Here is a 27377-nt window from a genome sequence, read left to right as displayed (position 1 = left end):
GCCGGTAAGCGAGTTAAAAAAAAAAGTACTGAAAAGATTGAACTTTAGAGTTGCCAAAATATTTGATAATGCAATCGACAACAAGGGGATCCATGACTGAATTAGCAAAAATAGGACAATCAAGTGCAAAAAAAAGCGATCCTGCAAACTTGGATTTCCCCTAAGTCTCCAACTTTCAAACTAATTGTAGAAAAAAAATAACCTTTCTATTTTGTACGGATTGGGTGGAAGAGTCTATCTTTAAAGAAGCAAGAGTTGGGTCGAAGCATCAATCGTTAAAATAGTGATGGGCGAGTAGCATCGTTGCTCAGGTTTTCCCGAGCATGCTCGGGTGATCTCCGAGTATTTTGGCGTGCTCGGAGGTTTAGTTTTCGTCGTCTCAGCTGCATGATTTGTGACTTGTAGACAGGCTGAATACATGTGAGAATTACCTAACAAACAGGCATTGCACCCATGTATTCCGGCTGTCTAGCAGTCGCAAATAATGCAGCTGAGACGATGAAAACTAAATCTCCGAGCACGCCAAAATACTCGGAGACCACCCGAGCAACGAGTATACTCGCTCATCACTATTAAAGAACCAAGAGTTGGGTGGAAGCATCAATCTTTAAAGAATGAAGAGTTGGGTCGAAGCATCTATCTAAGAGTAAGGCTAGTTTTACAGTAGCGTTCTTGGGCGCAGCGCAGGGCTACTAAACCCCGCCCCCGTCCCCTCCGGTCAGTTCCTCCTCTGATCGCATGACGCTGCATGCGATCAGCGTATCCTAATTTTAGCGTTGGATACGCTGATCGTGCGCTGGTCTGATTTTGCTGGCGCTGCACCCTTTTGGCACTGCGCCCAGAGCACAAAAATGCAACAAAGCGCGTTTTTGTGCGCTGGGCGCAGCGCCAGCAAAATCAGACCAACGCACGATCAGCGTATCCAACGCTAAATATAGGATACGCTGATCGCATGCAGCCTCATTCGATCAGAGGAGGAAGTGACCGGAGGGGGTGCGGCCAGGGGCGGGGCTTAGCGGCGGCCCTGCGCTGCGCCAAAGAACGCTAGAGTGAAACTAGCCTAAGGCTGTGTGCCCACGTAGCGATTTTTAAGCGTTTTTGCTGCAATTTTCGGCGCGAAAACGTTTAAAAATCGTGTACAGAACGCCCCCCATGCATTACTATGGCATTCCGCACACGCTGTGCTAATGCTGCGCTTTCATCCACAGCGGAATCGCATCGCGGAAAAAATCGCAGCATGGTCACTCTTTTGTGCGGAATCGCAAACAATTGCCGCGATTCCGCACCCATAGGAATGCATGAGAATCGCTTACTTCCCACATGTGGTTATGCCCACCATGCGGGAAGTTAAGCGTCTCATGTGCGGTTGGTACCCACGGTGTGAAAGAGAGGAGACTGTCCTCCAGGCCCTGGGTACCATACCCCTGTAAAAAAAGAATAAAAAATCGGGGTATATTTACCTTCCGGCGTCCCGCGCTGCATTCCCAGGCCTCAGCGTTCCCAGTAATGCCTTGCGGCACGGTCCTGTGATGACGTAGTCTCGCGAGATCGCTATAGTAACGCGAGACTACGTCATCACAGGTCTCGCAAGGCATCGCTGGGAACGCTGAGGCCCGGGAATGCAGCGCGGGACGCCGGAAGGTAAATATACCCCGATTTTTTTATTTTTTTTTTAGCATTTTAACATTCTATCTTTTACTATTGATGCTGCATAGGCGGCCTCAATAGTAAAAAGCTGCTCACACTTGTCAAACACTATGTTTGACGAGTGTGACCAACCTGTCAATCACTTTCCAAGCGATGCTCCAAATCGCTTGGAAAGTGCTTGAATATCGCACGCGAAAATCGCGAACATAATCGAAGGAGTCCGGTTTTTAGTGTCCGGGATAAAACGCTACGTGGGCCCACAGCCTAAAATCATTTTTTTAATTCATGGGAACGCTTCATTGCTATTCTGCCCTCTAACATCCAGAATAAAAACAAAAAATTTCTGCAACACAACCTGGTTCCTAGAAAAGGAGTTACCTGAAGAGCTAGCTGCCCATATATCCTAACCAACACGCCTTAAAATACTGGAGCAAGGAAGGAACCATGGACCAATCCCTCCTCCCTTCTCCTTCATCCCTCTATTGTATTTTCCTTATCCTTTCCTCTTAGTTGTTTTTTTACGTATATATTTATAGTTAAAAAAAAAAAAACATTGACAATAATTTTATATTGTTCATGTACATTTAGTATTTATAGTGGAAGCGTTTTATGTAATTTTCTGAATATTTCTGAATATTTCACCGCTGGGTTGCCAGGTTGTTTTTCTTTTGTTGATTATAATCTAAAACTTCAATAAAAAAAAAAAAAACAAGTTTTTTTTACAAAACAAATTAGAACCAAGATCACGTCTGGAAAAAGTGGAAATAGAAAAGTGTATAAATGGAGGGAATTCGAGGAAGCATAACCATACAGTAGAATAGACAGAAAATCCCAAAAGTTACAAAGCCTTAAAAGAGTCAGTTACCTTTAATTTCCCTTTTTTCGCCTTCTTGATGTCCCTGCAGTCCTTACGATCTTTTACTGTTTACAACAGTGGTTCCCAAACTCCAGTCCTCGTGGACCCCAACAGGTCATGTTTTCAGGATTTTCCAGGTGATGGAAGTATCATCAAGGCATCAGGAATTCTCTCACACGTGTAACACTATGGAAATCCTGAAAACATGACAGGATATACGGTAACTTCAAGAGAAATGTGCTGTCTTTCAGGTGCAAAAATTAAAGATGTGTCTGACAGGATATCAGGACTCTTCAGACCTACAGATGACTACCCATTCCTGCTACTACATGTGGGGACAAATGACACCGCAAGAAACGACCTGGAAACCATCTGCAGAGACTTTGAAGACTTAGGCAAGAAAGTGAAAGAACTGGGAGCGCAGGTGGTCTTCTCTTCCATCCTCCCAGTGGATGGCCATGGAACAAGGAGGTGGAATAAGATTCTGCAGGTGAACAACTGGCTACGTCGATGGTGCCGTCAGCAACGATTTGGATTTCTGGATCACGGAGTGAACTACTTATACGATGGACTACTTGCTAGAGATGGGGTGCACCTTACGAAGACTGGAAAGCATGTATTTGGAAGTCGCCTTGCTACACTTGTAAGGAGAGCTTTAAACTAGAACAACATGGGAAGGGAAGCAAAAGACCAGAAAAAGCCATACACCTGACAAATGCTATTGAGAACTCTGCTATTAGAAGTGGAAAGGAAGAACAAAGACGAAAGAATCTAATTAATAAAAATATTGGAGAAAGAGAAACCAATCACAAACTAAAATGTTTCTATACTAATGCACAAAGCAGGGGCAACAAACAAGGAGAACTGGAACTACTAACACAGGAAAAGAAATATGATGTCATTGGATATGCAAATTGCCTCTTCAGGGGGAAAGAGGACTTTTACTCTACAGCACCACCTATTGGTAGTAGCGATCCTACAAGTCACAATCAACCCTTTAACGAGTCTTGTAATATGACTTAGGATAAAAGCCAAATCAGAATCTCAATTTGCAGACACGGTGTTTCGAGCTGTTGGCTCTCGTCAGTGCAAAGTATGAGATCTGATTTGGCTAGGTGAGAGGCTCTGGACTGAGGTCTAAGGGGTGAGGTTTCTCCTTGTGGAGAGTGACATACCAACTCTGGCTTGTCAAAGTAAGGAGGCTTATTCGCCGTGCAATGCTCCTCTGGGAAATGTTATATGCAAATTGCCTCTTCAGAGAGAAAGAGCCATTCCAAGTCATTGGAATCACTGAAACTTGGTGGGACAATACACATGATTGGAATACAAGACTAGAAGGATACAACTTATTTGCAAGAAACAGACTTGATAAACGAGGAGGAGGTGTCGCATTGTATGTTATAAACGTGTATATCTGCACAGAGATTGAAGCTTCAGAGACTGGGAGTTCTGTGGAAACTGTTTGGGTAAGAATACATGGACAGAACAATGGAAAGGACACCATTGTAGGCATTTACTACAGGCCACCTGTGCAAGCTGAAGATATGGATGAACTCTTTATACATTAAATGGCCAAGTTCTCCAAAATATATGACATAGCTGTCATGGGAGATTTCAACTATCCAGATATTTGTTGGGAATCTCTCTCAGGCAAAACTAACAGGTCAAGGAAATTCTTATCCTCTCTTGCTGACAACTTTATCTTCCAAAAGGTAGGGGAGAAAACAAGGGGAACTGCTACCTTGGATTCTAACCCTTATAAACAGGGAGGAAATGGTTGAGGAGGTAAAAGTGGCTGGGACCCTAGGAGATAGCAACCATGCTATTTTAGAATTTTGGATAACTAGAGGAGGAAGACCTGTGAAGACTCAGACGTCAAGGTTAGATTTCAGAAAGGCAGATTTTAAGGGATTCAGAAAGAGAATTGGAGGGATCCAATGGCTGGATATCCTTAAAGACAAAAATGTCCAGGAAGGATGGGAAATCTTGAAAATGAAATTCTCAAAGCACAATTGTTAACAATTCCGAAAAGAGGGAAGAATAGGAAGCATTTAAGGAAACCAGGATGGATGAATACAGAACTTAAGCACATGCTAAAAAGGAAGAAAAAAATGTTTATAAAATGGAAAGAGGGAGGCATATCTAAAGAAGAATATAATGCTGTCTGCAGAACCTGCAGGGCACAAATCAGATTAGCTAAAGCTGACAATGAATTGAGGCTTGCAAGAGATGTCAAAAGCAATAATAAAGGATTTTGGGGATATGTCAAAAGTAAAAGAAAAGTCAAAGATGCTATAGGATTTTTACAGGATGAAAATTATGAAATGGTAAGACAGGATGTTGAGAAGGCCGAACTTTTAAATTCCTATTTTGCATCTGTTTTCTCTCAGAAAGGAAATGTAACATCAACTGTTCTTCACTGTCCTATTAAGGGAATAGAAGAATCCAGGATATCTATAAACAGAAAGATAGTGAGGAAACACTTAGCTAACCTAAATGAATTCACGTCTCCAGGTCCAGATGAATTACATCCCAGAGTACAGAAGGAGATAGCAGAAGAAATGTTTGAACCCCTCGCCATAATCTTTGAAAATTCTTGGAGAACAGGAGAAGTCCCAGAAGACTGGAGAAGAGCAAATGTTGTTCCTATCTTCAAAAAGGGGAAGAAGGTGGACCCAGGCAACTATAGGCCGGTGAGTCTGACTTCTATACCAGGAAAGATCTTTGAACAAATTATTAAACAACATGTATGTCAGTACCTGGATAAGAATGAAGTGATTAAACAGAGTCAGCATGGGTTAGTAACTAATAAGTCATGTCAGACTAACTTAATTTCCTTCTATGACGGAATCACTGATTGGGTGGATCAAGGAAATGCTGTAGATATAGTACATCTTGACTTCAGCAAAGCATTTGACAAAGTATCTCATACAATCCTTATTGAAAAAATGACTAAGTATGGAATGGACAAGGCAACTGTTAGGTGGATTCATAACTGGCTTAGTGATCGGACCCAACGAGTGGTCGTAAATGGCTGCACATCCAGTTGGAAGAATGTCTCAAGTGGGGTACCACAGGGCTCTGTCCTGGGCCCTGTATTGATCAACATCTTTATCAAAGATTTAGATGAAGGAATTGAGGGTAAACTGATTAAATTTGCTGATGACACAAAGCTAGGAGGGATAGCTAATACTAGAGAAGAGAGAGAGAGGATTCAAAAAGATATAAATAAACTGGAGCAGTGGGCAGCAACTAACAGAATGGTTTTTAACAGGGAAAAATGCAAAGTACTACATCTGGGCTATAAAAATGAAAAAAGCATATACAGAATGGGAGGAATAGGGCTAAGCAACAGCACATGTGAAAAAGACTTGGATATACTAATAGATCACAGACTGAATATGAGTCAACAGTGTGAAGCAGCAGCAAAAAAGGCAAATGCAATTCTAGGATGTATTAACAGAAGCATACAGTCTAGATCACGTGAAGTCATTATTTCCCTCTACTCCTCCTTGGTCAGACCTCATCTGGAATATTGTGTCCAGTTTTGGGCACCATATTTTAAAAAAGACATCAACAAACTGGAGCAAGTTCAGAAAAGAGCGACCAGAATGGTGACCGGTCTGCAAACCCTGTCTTATGAGGAAAGGTTGCAGGATTTGGGAATGTTTAGTTTGCAAAAGAGAAGACTGAGAGGAGACTTAATAGCTGTCTACAAATATCTAAAGGGCTGTCACATTGTAGAAGGATCATCTTTATTCTCATTTGCACAAGGAAAGACTAGAAGCAATGGGATGAAACTGAATGGGAGGAGACACAGATTAGATATTAGAAAAAACTTTTTGACAGAGTGATCAATGAGTGGAACAAGCTGCCACGAGAAGTGGTGAGTTCTCCTTCAATGGAAGTCTTCAAACAGAGGCTGGACAGACATCTGACTGGGATGATTTAGCAAATCCTGCTTTGAGCAGGGGGTTGGACCAGATGGCCCAGGAGGTCCCTTCCAACTCTACGATTCTATGATTCTATGACTTGTTGGGGTCCACGAGGACTGGAGTTTGGGTACTACTGGTTTACAACTTGACATTCCTTATAGTTCTCCTGTGTCTTTTGACTACATTTTCCAAGAAGCGGCACTGTATCTGTCCCACAGCTCGCACACGCCTACCACCCTTAGTGCCAGCCAATTCCATCTACAAACATCAAACCTGAAATCCCATGTAATCTTAAGATTGATAAACCACTGCCCATTGTTCCTCTCTCCTAATATTCCTTCCACCTCACTCAGCTACCCAGAAACTTTTCTACAATCATGAGACTCCATAATTTATTAATGTATTCATTTATTGTAATGTAATCTATGACTTTGGAATGCCCAAGTCTAAATTTATAAACTTACTTTCTTCTTTGTGGATTTCCACTGCTTCTATGCTCTCCCGATTTTGCTCCCTATGCACATCTCTAGTCACTCACAACTTGCTGAGGATCACAGACCCCCCCCCTGTTAGATCACACCAATCTGAGACCTGCTGCCTGAAGCCCGCCTCTTTGACTCTCCCGCCTCTTGGACTGTTGCTGGAAGTAAGGATAAGGTGGTTACGTCACTACATGGGACAGCTCGGAAACGACAAAGAATTTTAACACCAAGTAAGCGACGACGTTTCTCAATTTCTCCTAGCCTTGACAATGCGTTAATCTTTTTACCCTGAAAAACCCCATTAAAGAGGTCCACCTGTAAGATGAATGTATTACTAGATGGTAGCCATTTTAAAGTCCGTCGTTCTCAATGGACACTATCCCTAAAACATACTTGAAAAATAAATCTAAAAAAAAAAATAAAAAATAATAACATAAGAACTAAGAGCGAGATTTACGAGAGAAAGAGCTAATTAAAATTACACTGCGAAATTAACGAAATGAACGCGTAATACAATTTTCCGACTCGCTTCCAAAGACATGAATTAAACTAGGACTCACAAAAGCAATCAAAATATTTCAAAGCCTGAATAAATGAGAGTCGATATGGAGGCTGCATTAATGATTCGGCCTACAAATGCTTTTCTGTTCAATATGAGCCGGGCGGTTTTTTTTTTTCTCTTCTAAATGACGACTTTCAATTTATTTTGGCGACTGCTGTTTATATGAAGCTCCTCGAATGGAGGAAAAATGAAATGGAGAAATGTCTAAACAGTTAATTAACTTACAGTCACATCTCAATGTTTATCTCATTATCTTCTACATTTCTCTTGAGTTTTCATTTCTTGGGTCTCACCTGCCAGCCAGGTTTCTGCACTTGCACACCCGCTGGTCCCATCCAGATTGCAAAAGTGATGGAAATCACATGCAAAAACGCAATGTGCAAAGTATGAAAAGTGGGGGGGTCTGAACTTTGGGATCCACAACATTGCCACAAATGGGGGGCCCATGGTCTTGAATATCAGCCACTGAGCAGGACGAGGACCGCATACAGAAGATGCTTCATATCATCTCTATGGAAAGAGATCCCGCATGCACGCCCGGCTTCCCAACAGAGACTCTGGGACCCTCATTTTCGGCAACATTGCGGGTCCTAGTGGTCAGACCAACACTCAGATAACCACTGCTAGATTCATAAAACATAGATTAGTCATTTGGGCTCGAGGACATTAAACAGCATCAACTCTTCCTGTTAGGCTGCGTGCACACGCTGCGGATTCCGCTGCGTTTCCGCAGCGTTTTTGGCCGCTGCGGACACGCAGCAGTTTTAGCTGCGGTGTACAGTACCATTCATTTGAATGGGAAAAAAAAACGCTGTGCCGACGCTGCGGAAAAAAACGCGCGGATTTGCTGCGGTTTTGAATCCGCAGAAAGAATTGCATGTCAATTCTTTCTGCGGAAACCGCTGCGGGTTCCTATCTCCACCATTGTGGAGATAGTGAATCCGCAGGACCAAACCGCAGGCAAAACCGCAGATAATCCGCAGGTCTTTGGACCTGCGGATTATCTGCGGTTTTTGCAAAATCCGTGCGGATTAATCCGCAGCGTGTGCACGTACCCTTAGGGTTGCGGACTGCACTAAATATAAAATATGAGAAAGTGCGATCGCAACCCGGGGTGCACCGTGTATAGGTGGTACACTGCTGCTAGGTAATGGTGGACGCTGTATGGCGGTATAGAGGAAGAACACACGCGGGTTAACGTCACCCGGTGTCTACAGGGCGAACTCTGTTACCTCACAGAGCCGCACTACCGCAGAACATAAATGCCGGAGCCTGTTTAGCTCACAGAGCTCGGCAACGGAGTGCACAGAATGCGGTCACAGAACTCTGCCCCAAGGACACGGGGTCAGAGTCCCTCTAGACCTTCTGAGTGCGTGGCGTAGCACCTGCGTATGCCACTATAGACGCTGACTATGGTGGAGTGTCGAGTACATGCACCGTGGCGTGCAGAGCCATTCATACAACACTCACTCCTCATAGTTTGGTAATGCAGTCTATACTAGCGCATGGCCGGGCGGCCATGCAAACCTTTTATAGCCACGTCCTTCCGGGACCTTCCTGATGGTCCAATCCGAGCTGGAGAAGGACCTGAGCATGTGACCTCCGATCTCCAATGAGATATTGTCCCACGGGCATGCTCAGTGGACCGAAAGGAGGACTTAGTCCCTGGAGTAGCTCGCTGTTGACCAGCATGCATTGTTATAGCTGGACCATAGGTGGCAGCAGCAACCAAACCTACAGAGCTGGTCTGAGCTGAGCGCCTGGATCGACGAGTCTGCTGAGCAGCCTTCTCTGCGGCCGGAGAGGAATGAGAGACTGCCGAATGCAAGGCTCGGGATTCCTGCTGTGCAGCGACAGGAACTCGACGCCTAACACTTCCCAATTGGTAATATAAATTTTACCCATGGGTAAAAAGCCAAAATATTAGTGCCCACAGGTAAGTAGAGTCAAAGACTAGACCTGAACGAATCCAAACTGTAAGTTTTGGGTTCGGGGTTCATACTGGACACCTCCAAACACGAACTAGTCCGTTTTACAATTTACATAGGAAAGAGAGATTTTTCAGCTCCAAAGTTCGGAAACCCATTGTTTTATTGAGATTCAGGTTTGGGTACAGTACAAAAACTGTACCCGAACCGAACTTTGGACTAAAATTTGGTCAAATCCTAATATCCACAGGTCCGCTCATCCCCTAATGAAGACCACACAATATATACCGTACTAAAAAATATTAAACATTATTGAAACAGATTAAAATATTAATTAAAAAAAAAAAAGATCTAGTGTGAAGACTAGTAATGGGGGGTAGCACCAACACAAATACTGACTAACCTGAATTGTTCTATTAATATGTTACTAATCTGAACAAAAAAAGCAGAATGTAACAATAAAAAGCATAGCAGAAGAAGAAAAATCTAGCCAATAAAAAGTATACTCAAAGTGGTTTACTGCCGTGCAATCCTCTCAACCTCAAAGAACGTTTCACATCCTAGCTTCCAATCCTCAAGGGGTACATATCCCCCAAAGCCTGTTTCACATTCTAGTTTTCTCAAGGGATACAGAGGAATCTGTAATGTCTCTTAGTTTAGTAGTCCTGACCGGTAATATGGATAGCCCATAATTAGGCAAATGTGCAGGGGAACATAACTCACGCTGAAAGAACAGTGGGCAGCGCTTCCCAGTGGTCAGTAGAGTGATCACTTCATGACGTGATCACCTGAATACACCCAGTAAGGATGTCAACACAAATGCTGTGCAGAATTTAGTCAAACAATGCATTTGCACCACAGGCGCTATTTTGTTTAAGACTATGTCAGCGGTCATATTAAAATGGAACTAAAGAAGTACTAAGTATAAGGAAAGAAGAACAAAAGTGAAAGACTTGATATGTGCTCACTGGTAATAAAGTGCTTGAGAGTGACCAATACGAATAAAGTGCAAGGTGACCAACATCGACAATATATATATTCATTTTGAGGTAGATCACCTCACTCGGCTGCACACAGAGGTAGATAAAGGAACACTATCTATTTAAGGCTCTCACTGGTTTATTAGGGGCACTGCATAAGCCATTGAAGAGTTAGCAAAAAATATAGCAAGGCCTTCCTGGCCTAAGGAAAACAAAACAATCCATACAGCACAGTCCATGTGGTTGCAGGGATCTGCCCTCTCAGAAAAATTAACATACATTATATGTCCGGCTTCTTTGTCAGGACACATAGCATTGGAGTTCCACTCTCCAGGCCAACCGAATACTGAATGCCTCATGAGGCAGACTATTTAAACCCCAGACCACACCCTGGGGTGGAGATAAGGTGGATAACCTCCCACCCGCTCTATGGCTGTTCACAAAAACCCAGCCCTTAAAATGGCTGATTAAATAACAAACCTGTATGTTGGAGTTGTGTGAGAACATGTTTTTTGTGAATCAGGATGTACTTTTTACTGGTATCATTTTGGGGTACATGCAGTGCTTTGCTCACTTTGTATAGGATTTTCTGGTGAAGAGGTGGTGATCGAAAAACAGCAATCCTTACAGTTCAATATTCTTTATAGCGTTTACGGTACCTTATGGATTAAATTTATATTGATTGACGAGACATCATCAGACACAGACACTGAATATGCTTCTTTTTTTTTTGGTGGGGTTCAAATAGTGATAAAAGTTTGTATGCTTTTTGTTTGTTTTTTTTAAACTTATTACTTTTTGCTTCTTTTTTCTATGACTGCAAAAAGATACTTTCAATTAAATCGTTTAAACTGAAAATGTTCTTCTTTGTTTCTGACCCGGAATGTAAGGCAATGCACGAACACAAAGGGTAATACAATTCTATTTATCTGCCGTAAAAAAGAAATATTCTAAATTATCCAGAGGTGATTGAAATTTATTTTAGAATTTCCCGGTAATAGGTAGAGAATGTCAGAAAAGAATAACTTGCTAGTAAGTTGACTCCTGATGGTGGTGCATTTTTTAAAACCGTAGAATATAATTTCTTTCAGCGGTTTTTACAGCAGTTCTTACCCATTGAAATCAAAATGGCCTTTCACTAGAAGAATGCATTAAAAAACACTAAAAAATGCATAACATTTAGCCCTTTATATATAATCACATACATACAAACAGTATATCTTTGGGGGGGTGGCACATCTGCATATTTTTCTCAATATCTGACATGAAATGAGAATAAACCTTTCCCCTTTTTAGGACAATTAGGATTACCATAATTATTAATATTTGCCAAATACCAGAATAATGAGAGAGAAAATTTTAAGGCATTTTTATTACTGTAAAGTCAAAAGTTTACATATATTTCATTAATATTTGGCACAATTGCCATTAACTTGAATGACTTGGGTCAAACGTTTACGATCTCCTTCCACAAGGTTCTCACAATAGTTGGTCGGAATTTGAGCCCGTTCCTCCTGACGACACTGGTGTAAGTGACCCAGGTTTGTAGGTCGCCTTGCTCGCACCGGCCTTTTCAGCATTGCCCATAAATTCTCAATAGGATTGAGATCAGGGCTTTGTGACAGCTGCTCCAAAACATTGACTTTGCTATCCTTAGGCCATTTTGTTACCATTTTGGCAGTATGCTTCAGGTCATTGTCCATTTGGAAGATCCATTTCCGCCCACGCTTTAACTTCCTGGCTGATGTCTTGAGATGTTGTTTCAGTATTGTCACCTAATCTTCTTTTCTCATGATGCCATCTATTTTGTTAAGTGCACCAAGCCCTCCTGCAGCAAACAACCCCACAACATGATGTTGCCACCCCCATGCTTCACAGTTGGGATGGTGTTCTTAGGCTTCCAAGCTTCTCCCTTTTTCCTCCAAACGTAACGATGGTCATTATGCCCAAAAAGTTTCATCAGACCACAGGACATGTCTCCAGAATTTATGGTCTTTGCTCCTGTGTCCATTTGCAAACATTAATCTGGCTTTTTATATTTCTTTTGGAGTAATGGCTACTTCTTGGCAGATATAGTACTTGTTTCACTGCGGATATTGACACAATCTTTCCAGCTTCTGACATCATCTTCACAAGATCTTTTGCTTTTGTCCTTGGGTTGATATGCACAAGTCGGACCAAAGCACGTTCACCTCTGGGACACAGAACCCATCTCCTTTCTGAGCTGTATGATGGCTGGACATTCCCATCTTGTTTGTACTTGTGTATATTTGTTTGTACAGATGAACAAGGCACCTTCAGGAAACTTGAAGTTGTACCCAAGGATGAGCCAGACTTGTGCAAGTCCACAATTCTCTTCCTGATATCTTGGTTATCTTGGTTGATTTCTTGAGACTTTCCCATTATGCTACACAAAGAAGCAGTGTGTCTCAGGTGTGCATTAAAATACATCCACAGATGTATCTCTAATTAACTGAGATGTTGCCAAAAAAAAAAACATCTCAGAAGCTTCAAAACAAGTAAACTTTTGACTTTGCAGTAAGTAATAAAAATGCCTTAAAACATTCTCTCTCTCCCTCATTCTGGCATTTGGCAAATATTAATAATTATGGTAATCCCAATTGACCTAAAACGGTTTATTCTGACTTCATGTTAATATATTGAAAAAAGATGCATGTGTTTTTTTATAGTGGATGTAAACTTCTAGTTTCAACTGTACATACATAGATACATATACACATACATATATTGAATTACCGTATATACTTGTGTATAAGCCGAGTTTTTCAGCACTTTTTTTGTGCTAAAAACGCCCCCTCGGCTTATACACGAGTGATTGTCCCAGAAGCTGGCGGGGGAGCGGTGGAGCAGCAGGTCACAGGAGGCAGGAGCTGGCGGCTGAGGCCAAGTCCTGTGCCTGCTGCTAAAGAGAAATGAATATTCAGTGCGCTGGCAATGAATATTTATTTCACTTATAGCGTGCACAGTTACAGCCCCAGCCGCCGGCTTCCAGCAGCTGTAAAAAAAAACAAAAAAAAAACTCCTACTTACCTTCCCTGTGCGCCTTCGCAGCATCTTGTTCCGGCTACTGGCAGCTCCTGCGGCCGAGCGATCACGTGTCCCTCTGAGTCGAGAGAGGTGAATATTTATTACCTTAATGAGCAGGGACTCGTGATCGCTCGGCTGCAGGAGCTGCTGGCACCGGAACAAGATGCTGCTAGGGTGCGCTGGGATCGTAAGTAGGAGGGTTTTTTTATGCTTTTCTCGTGGGGGCCCGGTCCATACATGCAAGAATAGGGATGAGGAGCTATGCATACCAGGAAAGGAATAAGGAGCCAGGCAGACAAGGATGGGGATAAGGAGCCATGTATACAAGGATAAGGATAAAGAGCCAAGCATACCAGGATGGGGATAAGGAGCCATGCAGACAAGGATAAGGATAAAGAGCCATGCAGACAAGGATGGGGATAAGGAGCCATGCAGACAAGGATGGGAATAAGGAGCCATGCAGACAAGGATGGGGATAAAGAGCCATGCAGACAAGGATGGGGATAAAGAGCCATGCAGACAAGGATGGGGATAAGGAGCCATGCAGACAAGGATGGGGATAAGGAGCCATGCATACAAGGATAAGGATAAAGAGCCATGCATACCAGGACAGGGATGAGGAGGCCATGCATACCAGGATAGGGATGAGGAACTATGCATACAAGGATAGGGATGAGAAGCCATGCATAGCAGGATAGGGATGGGGGACAATGCATACCCGGCTTAGGCTGGTTTCACATTTGCGGATGTCAGAGCTGCAGAGGGCTACGTAGTTCCTCCACGAAGTTACGTTTACTGCCGCACCTCCTCCGTTCAGCTCCGCCTACGTCTGCATGCGGCCTGCATACCTATCTTTAACATTGGGCATGAAAGCCTCGTGGATGTATATGGATGAGTCCGCATGCGTTGTTTTGATGCTGCAGCAACCTGCGTCGAATGCAACATGTTGCATTTTGTTGTGGTCGCCGCACCGTCAAAACTACGCATCCGCATACATCCGCATGGTCTGCATACCCAATGTTAAAAGATAGGTACGCAGGCCGTATGCAGACATAGGCGGAGCTGAACGGAGGAGGTGCGGCAGTGGGCGGAGCTTCACGGAGGAACTACGCAGCCCTCTGCAGCTCTGCCGAATGCTAGTGTGAAACCAGTCTTATACTCGAATAAATATGTTTTCCCAGTTTTTGGGGGCAAAATTAGGTGCCTCGGCTTACACCATTATTTTAAATTGGTTCCTTCACGGTGTTCTCAACTAGTCTCTGTTCACTTTCCTATACAATGATGAGGCCAGTAATAGGTTGCGGAAGACCACCAACGCATTGCGGTATTTACCATTTAAGTAATGGCTGGCTTGCAGGCTTTTTTACTACCTTTATTTGAAGGATTCTCGTGAGGAAAAACATAACTGAACAGATTTTTCTTTAAGTTTAGTAATGGTTCTTTTGGTATTCTGCATCATTCACTATATTTAGACTCATTTCTGAAAATCTCTAATTATTTAATACCATTTAGTTAAATAAAAAAACACCACAGTAAAAAAAAAATCCTTAGTGCTTTTGCGCACAGCTACAATTTCGATATGTTATTAGATTAAATTATATAGACATAGACCCACTTGATACAGAAGCTTTAAAACAAAGTAAAGAACAGGTTTCCTGCAGAGTTAAGTGAAGATTTCAGAGAAGTATTATATGCTGTGGAAACTGAACCGAGCACATTTCTGAACTAAGAGGTCAAAAGAAAAATTTCCATTCCCCTACATATGTAGCGAAAACACAGAATAGAAATCAATAAGTTAATTTGACCCATCACTGGCATCGACTAATTATAAAAATTGAAAAAAAAAAAAAAAGATGTTTCTCAGAGACTAATTATTTCTCATAGGTGATGTTTCATTTAGAAGTGAAATTCTGCTTAAAGAAGCATTCTGCCTCCACCACCTCCTCCTCTTCCACCCCCTCCTCCACCACCTTCTCCTCTTCCACCACCTCCTCCTCTACAACCTCCTCCTTCTCCTCATCCACCACTTTCTCCTCTTCCACCTCCTCCACCACATTCTCCTCTTCCACTTTCTCCTCTTCCACCTCCTCCACCACATTCTCCTCTTCCACCTTCTCCTCCACCACCTTCTCCTCTTCCACATCCTCCTCCCCATCTCCTCTTCCACCTCCTCCACCACATTCTCCTCTTCCACCTTCTCCTCCACCACCTTCTCCTCTTCCACCTCCTCCTCCGCCACCTTCTCCTCTTCCACCTCCTCCTCCCCATCTCCACTTCCACCTCCTCCTCCACCACCACCTCCTTCTCCCCATCTCCTCTTCCACCACCTCCTCCACCTTCTCCTCTTTCACCATCTCCTCCTCTTCCATCTCCTCCTCCTCCCTCACCGTCTCCTCTTCCACCACCTCCTCCTTCTTCTCATCTTCCTCGTCCTCCTCCACCCAAGTAAGTTTTTATCCTCTTAATATATTGTATATTATTCAGCACTGTGCACTTACAATTGCTCATTTTGCCTTTCTTCCCAGCTAACTCTTCTCTTCTCCATTAGGTCTATGACATCACATGATTAATAACTGGCTAGCTGAATCCTTCTAAGCTCTATGTAGAAACAGGAGGACAATTTTCCCTGCACAAGTCATCAGTCACTGCAAAATCAATGGCAAGAGGAGGGAACAGCTGGGTCAGAAGCTGAAGATGGGGATGATAAATGCAGGGACAAGATACTTCCTGTTTCTACATAGAGCAGAGAAAAGAGAAGAATTAGCTGGGCAGAAAGGCAAAATGAGCAATTGTAAGTACACAGTGCTCTATAATATGATTGCAATATATTAAGAGGATAAAATCTTTGATGGGAGTGCGTCTTTAAAATGCCCCATAATGTATTATGATAAAGCAGCTGGTCCCTTGTGAAAGGGGTTATCCCACTAGCTACATACATCCTAGTGGCAAAACCCCAGTGATTACTAGAATATCATAGCCCAGTTTCCCATATATCTGATACAACTGTATGGAGAAGCAGCACATTGCGCATTATATCGTTCTTGCATACAGATCTGTCTACTCCTATCTTTGCTCAAATTTGATTACTAAATTTCTTCAGTACATTATGACCACATCTTATCAAAACTTTTATCAAGCTGCAATTCACATCACTTGCACTAGGTGGCCATATACTGTATGTACATGTATACTGTAGCATAAACATCACCTGAGTATCACAAAATCATATTTTTGTCTTTTTTCTACAAAAGCTGATTATCTCACTCCAAAAATCTTGGATATGTCAAGATTTGCAGAAATTAAAGAAAGCGATCACAACGGTACAGTGGTGGTCCTAGGGATGAGAGACCTCCGTCAATCTAATGATCAGCTAATAAATGTATTAGATGGAAACTGTGAAATAAATCAAATTATTTCAATTAGACAATGTCTTTCCTAAAACCCCTGTCCTTCCTAATGGCTCCATCAACAATGGGGAGACTATCGGACACCTTCATGAATGGTACAGAATTTTGGGATATTTTCATTACAGGTTGGTGTTTGCTATGGAGAATCCGTTTTTCATTAGAAGGTTCCAACAATGAGAACTTATTTTATTTATTTATTTTATTCACTTATATATCGCCATTAATTCCACAGCGCTTCACAGACATTATCATCGGTGTCCCCATAGGGGCTCATAATCTAGATTCCCTATCAGCATGTTTTAGGAGTGTGGGAGGAAACCGGAGTACCCGGAGGAAACCCATGCAAACACAGGGAGAACATACAAACTCCTTGCAGATGTTGTCCTTGGTGGAATTTGTACCCAGGACCCCAGCGCTGCAAGGCTGCATCACAAGGAGTCCTGCTGAAGGGACCCCATAGCATGGGCTATTAAAAAAAAAAAATTAAAGGAAGTTTCTGATTTCAGAAAACCCATGATTCTTGGCTGCTGTTTCTTTTTTTTTTTATAAAAAGAAACTGTGCTTTACTCACCCTCTCTGGGTCCAGCACTGAGTCTGCAATGCTGATGTTGAGCTGACAGCACTGCCAGCAATCTAAGAAATTAGCAGCTCTGAGCAGCTTGTGCCGCCAATTCGGGCAGAGCCGCTGAGCTCAGTTACGGTATTGACTGCAGCACTCTCAACGTGACATCAACAGACGCTGCGAGCATGGGCAGAGAATCAGTGCTGGACCTGAGGAGGGTGAACCGTTTTGTTTTTACAGCAAACTATAGCTATGAATAAAAGAATCCAGAATAAAAAGGGTTAAATCAATAAAAATCACCACTGATTAAAACAAGCAACAGGTATACTCTAAAATACAGCTATATACAAAAAACAAGGAGTACAAAACACCCATATAAAATGTCTCAAATATTTTATTAATGACTCATATAAGACACCGTATTCAAAAATTATTAAAAAAAAAAAATTTTGGACAAAATTATCACAGTGAAGGACACAAACAAAAAGAGATCCGACACACTTACAAATGCATATGGACATGCAATAATATTATAAACTGTAAGTATAACAATATACCAGCACTGTCACAGTACTAGGAAATTACTATAACACTGTGGGTGTAACTAAGGTAATTCAAACACATTACCACCATAACTATTAGCCCATATACAACCAGAACAGAGCCTAATACAGACAGGATAGTCTCACCCAAATAAGTCAGACCACGCAGCCCCAACGCGCGTTTCACGTGGGCTTCCTCAGGGAACTGTAAACTATAGCTGTGTTAGAGAGGGATTTTACAAAACCAGAAAACCACTCTATTCAAATGAAAATTAGCTCCTGTCCCACAAAAAAACAAAAAAAAAAAAACAACAAGCCCTCATGAAGCTCCAACATCCCTTTCGCACCAGCCCAAACACTTTTCTAAAAATGAACAGGGCTTACAGACAAAAAAAAACAAAAAAACACTACAACAAATAATCTGAATGAAACAAAAGTTACTATAATGTACCCCAGAAAACAAGAGTAGAAGATAATTGGTGTCTTTGCCTGCTCATAGATGGCGTAGACTACGTCTTATGGACCACGGGTTGGCCAAAAATGCACCAAATTTATTAAGAGGCTTGCACACCTTACTCAGGCAAGTTTGGGAAAATGATAAATTCTTGCTTTTATAGAAAACAACCCCTTCCCGACTCCAAAAAAAAGAATGGGTACGTCAACGGAGAAATTAAAATGAACCTTTCAAAAGGCCTCAAATCCTCCCAAGCCATGGAAACTACAACAGAGCCCCATTCATGCTTCCCAAGCAGGTCCTCGATGTCCAAGACAAGTGCAAAAATCAACTTATGTCAATTAAGGTTGATAGACATATGCAAATGATCTAGAATTATTTTATTTTTTTTTGGAGGGAGATGTTTCTTCAACTCCATGCAGTCCAATACTGTAATCCCTTCTCTTCCCAGGCGATGAAGCCGAGTGTATCCCACCATCTCCTGGGCATCTCGGAGTGCTGATGATGCCAGAAAGCGTATGCCCAAAGCTCAAGAACAAAGCATGCGCAAGATTTCTAGTGCTCCCGTGATGGCGTTCTAAGTTCGAAAAACATCATCATGTCCAGGGGGATGGACTAACCTGGGGTATGTGACGCCCCTCCTCCGGACTTATGCTAGGTAATCTGCACATGCCTGGAGACCACAATATGAGAACAGCACTTTTTTTTTGGCAACGACGGTCATGCTTGGAATGTAAAGGTTCTATATTTTAATGCTGGCACTATCGGTGACTTGAACGGTTCCCCTGAAAACACAGTTCTTGAACGTAGTGTTGAAAAATCAAATAAAAATTACTGTGTCTTCAAGGGGTTAAAGCTACACATGTATAATGAACAGACCGATAACTTTATTGTGGTCTTACAGCGAGGAGTCCAACAAGACCGCAACTAACGAAGAGCAAACTTGGGTGGAGGATTTACGAAGGAATGTCCCTCATGCCGAAATTCCACAGAGATGAATTTCCTACACATAGCGAGGAGGACACATGACCAAGAATAGACCTACTGGTCCTCCTGCTCACGCATCCACAGTCTTTAATTAATGGTCTTCAACGAGCAGTTTATTTTAACACAGGTCACATTTGCATACTGAACCCGTGCACGAGCCCTGGTAATGTGTATTTCTTGGCGCAATCCATCCAAAACAAACAGGTGAAATTACACAGATCCGATTTCACGAAATTGGAAACCCTTCAGGTTACAATAATCTCTAATGATCTAATAATCTCTAGTGCCGCGTAAACCCAATGCGATCCGTCATATCCTCCCGCATCGACTACATAGAAATTCTCCCTATTCGTCCTTGTCAAGTACGAGAAAAGTATGAGAAATGATAAAACTCTGACCCCCCTCTCCGCCTTTCACGCATTCGTCCATTTGGCAAACTGATCATGTCTTCAATTTCATCAAGCCGAGTCGCCAATGACACAATGTACACAGACCCGAGTCATCTCCAGGAAAGTATAGCTGAAGAAAACTAATTACATTTCACATGCATCAGGAATATTAGGAATTTCAAGTAACTACAGCCTTCATGGGGTTCAACCAAAATAGCGGCACGGGCGTACCACTAATAGCACACTATACAACTTCTATGGTGCTCGGGAGTAGAGGGTGCGGGGCTCTGCTGCACAGTCATACCTGCTTGGTGTCACAAGCTCATCGGGGAAGTAGATAAGGTTGAAGACAATGGTGGAAGAGTGAGCCTGCAGCTCCCTGTGCCACCATTCAGCCTGTGCGTCTGAGCCACCGAGCAGCAGGCACTATGACATCATGGGACAAAGCGGTGCATCGTGAGAAAGGGGCCAGGTAAGTAGCTGATATTTTAATAAATGTGCTCAGTACTTCTATGAGCATCATACAGTCTATAAGGAGGATTTGAACTTCATAATACTCAACTGTGGGGGGCTTAGGGCCATTATTCAATATGGGGGGGGCTAAGAAGGCCATCATTTGGAAAATCTGTTAGGGTCAAAATAATAGTTTGTGGGCAGTAGGAGATCACACTTTGTGTGGGTGTAGCGGAGGGAATCAAAGAGTGTGGGTTAATCTGTGGAGGCTTCAAACGAAGGGAGGGATGATTGTGGAACCATCACACTGAGTTCATGTAACTGTAGTGGAATCATACTGTATTGAAGGCACTATGGGGTCATCAAAATGTATTAGGGGAAATGGTGTCATACTGTATTGGGGACACTGTGGGGTTATCATACTGTGTTGGGGGCACTGTGGGGTTATCATACTGTGTTGGGGCACTGTGGGGTTATCATACTGTGTTGGGGCACTGTGGGGTTATCACACTGTGTTGGGGGCACTGTGGGGTTATCATACTGTGTTGGGGACACTGGAGTTATCATACAGTGTTGGGGACACTGTGGGGTTATCATTCTGTGTTGGGGGCACTGTGGGGTTAGCATAGAATCATAGAATCAATCACAGAATCGTAGAGTTGGAAGGGACCTCCTGGGCCATCTGGTCCAACCCCCTGCTCAAAGCAGGATTTGCTAAATCATCCCAGTCAGATGTCTGTCCAGCCTCTGTTTGAAGACTTCCATTGAAGGAGAACTCACCACTTCTCGTGGCAGCTTATTCCACTCATTGATCACTCTGTCAAAAAGTTTTTTCTAATATCTAATCTGTGTCTCCTCCCATTCAGTTTCATCCCATTGCTTCTAGTCTTTCCTTGTGCAAATGAGAATAAAGTTGATCCTTCTACAATGTGACAGCCCTTTAGATATTTGTAGACAGCTATTCAGTCTCCTCTCAGTCTTCTCTTTTGCAAACTAAACAATCCCAAATCCTGCAACCTTTCCTCATAAGACAGGGTTTGCAGACCGGTCACCATTCTGGTTGCTCTTTTCTGAACTTGCTCCAGTTTGTTGATATCTTTTTTAAAATGTGGTGCCCAAAACTGGACACAATATTCCAGATGAGGTCTGACCAAAGAGGAGTAGAGGGAAATAATGACTTCACGTGATCTAGACTGTATGCTTCTGTTAATACATCCTAGAATTGCATTTGCTTTTTTTGCTGCTGCATCACACTGTTGACTCATATTCAGTCTGTGATCTATTAGTATACCCAAGTCTTTTTCACATGTGCTGTTGCTTAGGCCTATTCCTCCCATTCTGTATATGCTTTTTTCATTTTTATTGCCCAGATGTAGTACTTTGCATTTTTCCCTGTTAAAAACCATTCTGTTAGTTGCTGCCCACTTCTCCAGTTTATTTATATCTTTTTGAATCCTCACTCTCTCTTCTCTAGTATAGCTATCCCTCCTAGCTTTGTGTCATCAGCAAATTTAATCAGTTTACCCTCAATTCCTTCATCTAAATCATTGATAAAGATGTTGAACAATACAGGGCCCAGGACAGAGCCCTGTGGTACCCCACTTGAGACATTCTTCCAACTGGATGTGCAGCCATTTACGACCACTCTTTGGGTCCGATCACTAAGCCGGTTATGAATGCACCTAACAGTTGCCTTGTCCATTCCATACTTAGTCATTTTTTCAATAAGGATTGTATGAGAGACTTTGTCAAATGCTTTGCTGAAGTCAAGATATACTATATCTACAGCATTTCCTTGATCCACCCAATCAGTGATTCCATCATAGAAGGAAATTAAGTTAGTCTGACATGACTTATTAGTTACAAACCCGTGCTGACTCTGTTTAATCACTTCATTCTTATCCAGGTACTGACATACATGTTGTTTAATAATTTGTTTAAAGATCTTTCCTGGTATAGAAGTCAGACTCACCGGCCTATAGTTGCCTGGGTCCACCTTCTTCCCCTTTTTGAAGATAGGAACAACATTTGCTCTTCTCCAGTCTTCTGGGACTTCTCCTGTTCTCCAAGAATTTTCAAAGATTATGGAGAGGGGTTCAAAAATTTCTTCTGCTATCTCCTTCAGTACTCTGGGGTGTAATTCATCTGGACCTGGAGACTTGAATTCATTTAGGTTAGCTAAGTGTTTCCTCACTATCTTTCTGTTTATAGATAGCCTGGATTATTCTATTCCCTTAATAGGACAGTGAAGAACAGTTGATGTTACATTTCCTTTCTGAGAGAAAACAGATGCAAAATAGGAATTTAAAAGTTCGGCCTTCTCAACATCCTGTCTTACCATTTCATCATTTTCATCCTGTAAAAATCCTATAGCATCTTTGACTTTTCTTTTACTTTTGACATATCCCCAAAGTCCTTTATTATTGGTTTTGACATCTCTTGCAAGCCTCAATTCATTGTCAGCTTTAGCTAATCTGATTTGTGCCCTGCAGGTTCTGCAGACAGCATTATATTCTTCTTTAGATATGCCTCCCTCTTTCCATTTTATAAACATTTTTTTCTTCCTTTTTAGCATGTGCTTAAGTTCTGTGTTCATCCATCCTGGCTTCCTTAAATGCTTCGTATTCTTCCCTCTTTTCGGAATTGTTAATAATTGTGCTTTGAGAATTTCATTTTTCAAGATTTCCCATCCTTCCTGGACATTTTTGTCTTTAAGGATATCCAGCCAATTGATCCCTCCAATTCTCTTTCTGAATCCCTTAAAATCAGCCTTTCTGAAATCTAACCTTGACGTCTGAGTCGTCACAGGTCTTCCTCCTCTAGTTATCCAAAATTCTAAAATAGCATGGTCGCTACCTCCTAGGGTCCCAGCCACTTTTACCTCCTCAACCATTTCCTCCCTGTTTATAAGAATTAGATCCAAGGTAGCAGTTCCCCTTGTTTTCTCCCCTACCTTTTGGAAGATAAAGTTGTCAGCAAGAGAGGATAAGAATTTCCTTGACCTGTTAGTTTTGTCTGAGAGAGATTCCCAACAAATGTCTGGATAGTTGAAATCTCCCATGACAACTATGTCATATTTTTTGGAGAACTTGGCCATTTGATGCATAAAGAGTTCATCCATATCTTCAGCTTGCACAGGTGGCCTGTAGTAAATGCCTACAATGGTGTCCTTTCCATTGTTCTGTCCTTGTATTCTTAACCAAACAGTTTCCACAGAACTCCCAGTCTCTGAAGCTTCAATCTCTGTGCAGATATACGCGTTTCTAACATACAATGCGACACCTCGTCCTCGTTTATCAAATCTTTTTCTTGCAAATAAGTTGTATCCTTCTAGTCTTGTATTCCAATCATGTGTATTGTCCCACCAAGTTTCAGTGATTCCAGTGACCTCATATTTCTTTTTCTGTTTTAGTAGTTCCAATTCTCCTTGTTTGTTGCCCATGCTTTGTGCATTCGTATAGAAACATTTTAGTTTGTGATTGGTTTCTCTTTCTCCAATATATTTATTAATTAGATTCTTTTGTCTTTGTTCTTCCTTTCCACTTCTAATAGCAGAGATCTCAATAGCATTTGTCAGGTGTATGGCTTTTTCTGGTCTTTTGCTTCCCTTCTCATGTTGTTCTAGTTTAAAGCTCTCCTTACAAGTGTAGCAAGGCGACTTCCAAATACATGCTTTCCAGTCTTCGTAAGGTGCACCCCATCTCTAGCAAGTAGTCCATCGTAAAGGTAATTCACTCCGTGATCCAGAAATCCAAATCGTTGCTGACGGCACCATCGACGTAGCCAGTTGTTCACCTGCAGAATCTTATTCCACCTCCTTGTTCCATGGCCATCCACTGGGAGGATGGAAGAGAAGACCACCTGCGCTCCCAGTTCTTTCACTTTCTTGCCTAAGTCTTCAAAGTCACTGCAGATGGTTTCCAGGTCGTTTCTTGCGGTGTCATTTGTCCCCACATGTAGTAGCAGGAATGGGTAGTCATCAGTAGGTCTGAAGAGTCCTGATATCCTGTCAGACACATCTTTAATTTTTGCACCTGGAAGACAGCACATTTCTCTTGAAATTATATCCGGTCTGCAGATAGCGGCCTCTGTTCCTCTCAACAGGGAATCCCCCATGACCACCACTCTCCGTTTCTTCTTCACAACATTTTTCTTTCTCCATGCAGGAGGACTCTGAAGGTGTACAAGGTTGCTGTTTGTGGGCAAAGTCTTATCCTGATGTATTTCTTCATCGTTTTCCTGCGTGAGAGCCTGGTACTGGTTCCTGAGAACATACTGTGTTGGGAGCACTGTGGGGTCATACTGTGAGGTTGACACTGTAATATGATCATACTTTGTTAGGAAGCTATAGGGTTATCGTACTGTGTAAGGCGCCATCATAAGGTGAGGCGGAAACAGTGTGTAGCTCTTCATCCAATTCTACGGGATCTTAACCATTTCCTAAAATCTTCTTAGCTTAACTCAACTTCTATTAAAATGAATGAACAGAGTCGTGTATGTTGTATGTGAGGCCATCATGCTATTTACAGTGTGCACTTTCAGAATGGGATGGAGAGAGCTGCACATGCGCAACCTATTCTTCCCTGGCAGTGGTAAAACATAGGGATCTGCTGTAAAAAATGCTATAATAAAACAGTAAAATGAAACAATAACGTGAGAAAAATCTGTTGTGAAAATCTGCAGCAGAAATCAGGGATTTGGAGATTGACATGCTGAGGATTCGCATGTAGATGAACCTCAACTGGAGGGGCTTCCCATAGCGGAATGTTCTTCAAAATGTGACTTTACTGTAAAAAAAAAAATATTTGCTGCTTGAACAGCTGGACAGATTATCCAATGAAATTAAATTTCACAGTGATTTTGATGCAGAAAAAGTGACAGAATTCACACCTTGTGGAACTATACCCTTAAAAGAGTTGTCCACTTGCGTATAATTACACTTATAAACAGGATTCTTTGGGGTTTTTGTTTTTTTACTGAGACTCAAAAGCAGCCTGTCTACACTTCACTCACAGTTTTGTAAATGCGAAGTATCCAACAAACGAAACGTATGGTCACCAATGACCATATGGATTGTGAAGAAGATGACAGGACCCACCTAAGAGACAGATAAATGGGCTTGAAATGTTGAAGAGCTGGAGAAAACAAAGGATCGCGGAGATTTGGGCACGCTTGAAGGGTAAGACGATGTACAATAAAGCTCATTACTTCATCTTGTAGAGCTGCCCAGATGCCAAGTCACTTATCATGGGTGGCAACAAGAGCAATACCTGCAATCCTTTGATCAAGGGAATCGCGGCGGACAGTTCTTAATGGATTGCCAGTGTTTGTGCGCATCCTTTATCCATCAGCAATTCATCTGTTGTTCTGAGCTTTCAAGCTTTGTGCAACGGCTTAACTTGTTATGATGGCAGCGCGTCTTTCAACCCAAACTGTGGCAGAAGATGCAAGCCAGGGGGGGAGGGAGAAGCACACTTTCCTGATTAAAATGCACTTGGATGCTCCGCGCTTTCATCCAAAATGAAATTAGTATATGTCTGTTCGGAGTTCAGCTGCAAAAGGATTGAGGACAGAAAGATAGCAATGAAGGGGAGAAACACAAGTCCCAAAGTTCTAAATATGACAGATGTTAGCTATACCAATACTGTGCTGAAGGGAAGGGCGAGAAAGAAAGAGGGAACGAGAGAGCGGAGAAAGAAAGAAAGGGGGAGAGAGAGAAAGTGGGAGAGAAAGGAGAGAGAGAGAGAGAAAGAAAAAGGGAGAGAGAGGACGAGAGAGGGAAATAGAGGTGAGAGAGAAAGAAAGAGAGAAAGAGGGAACGAGGGAGAGGAGAATTGGGGAGAGGAGAATTGGGGAGAGGAGAACGAGGAAGAGAACAAGGGAGAGGAGAACAAGGGAGAGGAGAACAAGGGAGAGGAGAACAAGGGAGAGGAGAACAAGGGAGAGGAGAACAAGGGAGAGAAAGAAAAACAGAGAAAGAAAAAAAGGTAGAGAAAGAAAGACAGAAAAAGATAAATAGAGAAGGAAAAAAATAGAGCAATAGAGAAAAAATGAAAGAATGAAAGAAACAGAGTAACAAAGGGAGAAAAAAGAAAGAAGAAAGAAAGGAAGGAAGGAAGAAAAATAGAAAAAGAAGAGAGTAAGAAATTGAGAGGAAAGAAGACAGAAAAAAAGAAAAAGGGAGAAAAAGAGGTAGACAGGAAAGAGAAAGAGAGAAAATGGAGGGAAAAGGAGAGACAGAGCAAAAGTAGTTTCTTTAATGTGAATTGTCTTTGAGAAAAGGGTAATCTTATATGTAAATGGCATATACAATAATGGTCAAAGACCAGATATTTTAACACTCCCCTTATGCCTTGCATCCTTCTGCTCCCTCCTCTCAAAAGCACCATTACAATCCTAGTGCCATTTCTTTGCCTGCGACAAAGTTACAGTACGCATGACAGCATCCTGGAAATTTGTCAGCTCTTCTGGAAGTTTAGGAGAACTCTTCTTTTTGGGAAATCTTAAAATAATCTGTAACGACACAGCTGTCGGGTGACCCGGGTCCAAGGGGTCATTCCCTGTACATAAAACTAGGGGGCACCATAGCTCACCCTATTCCCCGGGATACTTCTGAAAGTGAAGATGCCGGGGACTTCACCCTTGGCTTATCTCCTAAGTCAGCCCTTCGTCTGTTCTCTTCCCCCACCAAAGGAAAAGGGGAGCTACTGTGCTCCGTCGTACAACAACCCAACAAACAAAGCAACACAAACAAGGGTTAACAGAAAACTCTAGGCATACAAAATATTCACTCACATATAACAGAGGAATGCACCGGGGCGTAGAGGGAGGGGAATAAACCAAAATAGATAAGGATAGGAATTACCACACATACAAACCAAGAAACAGTCACAAAAAACTCCTCCAACTCTCCTTCTCATATAAACACCTCTACCTCCATTAGCCATGAAGCAAATGCTAGCTCTGACAATGATTTGAAACAGAGCCCAGACTATAAAAGGGAAAGGAGTGGCTAACTGAGCTCAGATGCAAGCACAGAGATTTACAACATGGCCGATTAAAGGAGAAATGCTTCTTCTCAGCGCAGGAGAAGGAGCAAAGAGATGCTGCGGTCTTCTTGCTCCACACTGTCGTGGTAACTCCGT

The 27377-nt window shown here is 42.3% G+C and overlaps 1 protein-coding gene across 5 annotated transcripts in view; it reads right to left on the bottom strand.

The window, feature by feature from the left end:
• Positions 1–27377, bottom strand: part of SLC36A4 (solute carrier family 36 member 4) — a 231134-nt gene that overhangs the window by 111284 nt on the left and 92473 nt on the right. Inside the window, exon 11 of one of the 5 annotated variants that reach the window (XR_012226506.1) lies at positions 2513–2700. The exons of the other annotated variants lie outside the window; for them this stretch is intronic. The gene's annotated coding sequence lies outside the window, so the exon portion shown is untranslated. The remainder of the gene's footprint in view (positions 1–2512; positions 2701–27377) is intronic. 5 annotated transcript variants of the gene reach the window in all.

The sequence above is a fragment of the Dendrobates tinctorius genome, unplaced genomic scaffold (assembly GCF_039654945.1).
Source record: "Dendrobates tinctorius isolate UK_male_01 unplaced genomic scaffold, ASM3965494v1 ptg000256l, whole genome shotgun sequence".
NCBI classification, from domain to species: domain Eukaryota; kingdom Metazoa; phylum Chordata; class Amphibia; order Anura; family Dendrobatidae; genus Dendrobates; species Dendrobates tinctorius.
Note: the sequence above shows the minus strand (reverse complement) of the source record. Positions and strands in the feature narration are given on the sequence as shown.